General features: G+C 39.8%; 1 non-coding gene across 1 annotated transcript; it reads right to left on the bottom strand.

The window, feature by feature from the left end:
• Positions 1–1,944: 1,944 nt before the first annotated feature.
• LOC122151153 lies at positions 1,945–2,051 on the bottom strand. The gene has a single exon (XR_006164006.1). It is a non-coding gene; the product is annotated as a U6 spliceosomal RNA (small nuclear RNA).
• Positions 2,052–3,514: the final 1,463 nt, after the last annotated feature.

Below are 3,514 nucleotides of genomic sequence, written 5' to 3'. Positions count from 1 at the left end.
AAATGAGGACAACTACAAACCAAAAAAAGGGAAAAAACTGTCGTTACAAACTTATAGATGGTAGAGAAGTCAAGACAACTACAAGATAGAACAGACTGTTCTAAACTTGGGAAGAAAATTGTAAATCACAGGGTAACCTCAAAGAAAAATGATAAACCTTCACATCAAAAAATAGGACCAGCAAATATTTAGCAAATACTAAAACAATAGCAATGAAGGAAGTGATAACACGATTCATAAACAAAATGAGCTCAGCATAGAAAATTATATCGACACCATGAAAAAGCACATAACAAAAATGACAGCAACAAATTCTTATTTGCCAATAGTTACAGATGTGGCAAGGGACTTATCTCTAAGATTTATAGCAGAAGAGTGGATGACCAAACTATGGTACATACACATAATGGAATGCTATGCAGCACTAAAGAATAATGTAGTATGAAAAACCCTGGATAATATGGATGGACTTGGAGGACATTATGCTGAATGAAATGTCAATCACAGAAGGACAAATATAGTATTAGTTCGTTGTTGTGGGGGGTCAAGAAAAGGTATATATATGCAGAGAAACTTTCTTTGTTGTTTGTCAGGGGTGGGAGGAGAGTGGAGGGAGCACCGCAAAAAAAAAAAAAAAAAGCATTTACTCATGTCACTTTAGTTTTGTGTATTTCAATGTACATAAATTATATTTCAATAAAATGTACTAAAAAAAAATGTACCAATCAGGGTAGGCTGGGATTTGCAGTATTGGATTAGGTATTAGTGTAGACTAAATCCACCAGCCGCTCCTCGGAAGGAAGATGGGGCAATCTACTTCTGTAGTGATACTGCCTCAGAAACCCAAGGAGGGGTCGCTATGACTCGGGTCTGACATAACAACAACGATTTTGAATATATATAACACACTGCTGTCGAGTTGATTCCAACTCTCAGTGGCCTTACAGGACAGAGTACAACTGCCCCCATAGGATTTTCAAGACTAAACCTTTATGGAAGCAGCCTGTCTCCTCTTTCTCTCAAGGAAGCACTGATAGGTTTGAACTGCCAAACCTTTGTGGCAGTTGAATGCTTTAACCAACCACTGCACCACCGGAGTTCGCTCTCTCTCTCTGTCTTTCTCTCTATATATATGTATATGTAATTATGTATGTATATATATTACTAAAAAAAAAACAAACACTGCCATCAAGTAAATTCCAATTCATAACGACCCTCATTGAGTTTCCAAGGTGGTAAATCTTTACAGAAGTAAATTGCCCCATCTTTCTTCCACAGAGTGGCTGGTGGGTTGGAACTGTCAAATTTTTGGTCAAAATGCCTTAGGCACTAAGCCACGAGAGCTCTGATATATAATATGTATGTGTGTGTGCATATATGTGTGTATGAGTGTGCGTGTAAAAACAGGAAACCATGGGTGTGTGTGGGTGTGCATGTTTCTGTGTCTGTGTGTGGTACTGGCCCTTTTAGAAATACCTTGGGAGTTAGCTATTCCTGCTCAGTTACCCTTCTTGGTGTGGCAGTTAGCAAATCTGTTAGACTTTAGGAGTCCAGGGTTTGTATGAGGTTGTACTGTATTTCCCAGAGGGCATTGGTCCCCTTTGCACTTAGAGCCAACAGGATGCAGAGACTGTGGTCTGCTTCCCCTAGACACTGTCTGCCCTGATAGAGATTTGCTTCATCTGCTTCATGGGATTAATCCACGTGAAATAGGAAAAGTTTACCTTTGGGGCTTTTAGAGAGGGAAACAATATGACCCTTCCTGTCAGTGTCATCTGTCATCTACAAAGCCCCTAAATGTTCATCTTTACCTGTGGCACTTTGGGGATGGTCTTCTGTACCCCAGCTCCTGCCATCTGTCTTTCTGGGTGGTTTCAACATAATATCTTGACCTCTCCCTTGACGCCTCCTATCTTTTTTTTTTTTTTTTTGCTTACAGTGGACAAAAATATGGAATGCTTCGTGAATTTGCATGTCATCCTTGCGCAGGGACCATGGTCATCTTCTCTGTATCATCCCAATTTTAGTATATGTGCTGCCAAAGCAAGTACAGCCTCCTGTCATCTTATAATCAATGATCAACTTCCACATTCTCTTCCAACTACCGCCTCATTTCTTACTCATTCATAGTCAAAATTCTGATACAAAATAAAGTCAGTTCTAAAATGAGGGGAAAAATCCCAAGTTTTTACAAAAACGAGATTGCTTAAGTTCTTAAGTTCCTTAATTGATGTATTTTATTTGATGTCTAAACTGCTATATGTTAAGGGCTGTCAAGTCATCTCTGACCCACAGCGACCTCATGTGCAAGGAAACACTGCCCTGTGCCAGCCTCATGATCCCTACTATACCTGAGCCCATAACTGCAGCCACCATGTCAATCTATCTTCTTGAGAGCCTTCTCCGTCACTGACCCTCCACTGTTCCAAGCATGACATCCTTCTCTGGGGAATGGTCCCTTCTGACAACTTGACTAAAGTAGGTGAGATGAAGTTTGGCCATTCTCGCTTCCAAGGAGCATTCCAGCTGCAATTCTTCCAGGATAGATTTTTTTAGTTCTTTTAGCTGTCCCCAGTACTTTCACCATTCTTTGCCAACAACACAACTAAAAAGCATCAACTCTTCTTCTGTCTTCCTTATTCCTTGTCCAGCTCTCACATGCATATGAAGCGATTGAGAATACTATGGCTTGGGTTAGGTGCATCTTAGTCTTCAAGGAGATATCTTTCCTCTTCAGCACTTGAAACAGGTCTTTTGCAACAGATTTGCCCAATGCAGTATGTCTTTTAATGTCTTGACTGCTTCTTCCATTGGTGTTGATTGAAGAACCAAGAAGTATGAAGTCCTTGACAACTTCAATCTTTTCTCCATTCACCATGATGCTGCTTATTGGTCCAGTTGTCAGGAATTTTATTTTCTTTATATTGAGGTATAATCTATACTGCAGGCTGCAGTCCCTGATCTTCATCAGTAAGTGCTCCAAGTCATCCTCACTTTCAGCAAGCAAAGTTGTGTCATCTGCATATCTCAGGCTGTTAATGAGCCTTCCTTCAATCCTGATGCCATGTTCTTCTTCATATAGTCCAGCTTCTCAGATTATTTGCTCAGCATACCGATTGAATAAGTATGGTGAAAAGATACAATCCTGACACACTCCCTTCCTGATTTTAAATCATACAGTATCCCCTTGTTCTGTTCAAATGATATCCTCCTGGTCTATGTGCAGGTTCCTCATAAGTACAATTAAGTTTTCTGGAATTCCTATTCTTCTCAATGTTATCCATAATTTGTTATGATCCACACCATCAAATGCCTTTGCATAGTCAATAAAACACAACCTCCTGAATTTAGAGATCATCTAAAGAATAGATTTGATGCATTGAACACCAACCACCGGAAGCCAGATGAATTATGGGAAGATATCAGGAACATTATCCATGAAGAAAGCAAGAGATCACTAAAAAGACAAGAAAAGAAGAGAAGACCAAAGTGGATGACAGAAGAGACTCTGAAC

The sequence above is a fragment of the Orycteropus afer genome, unplaced genomic scaffold, assembly GCF_000298275.1.
Source record: "Orycteropus afer afer isolate SDZICR_OR568_19922 unplaced genomic scaffold, OryAfe1.0 scaffold00012, whole genome shotgun sequence".
In the NCBI taxonomy this organism is placed as follows: Eukaryota; Metazoa; Chordata; class Mammalia; order Tubulidentata; family Orycteropodidae; genus Orycteropus; species Orycteropus afer.
Note: the sequence above shows the minus strand (reverse complement) of the source record. Positions and strands in the feature narration are given on the sequence as shown.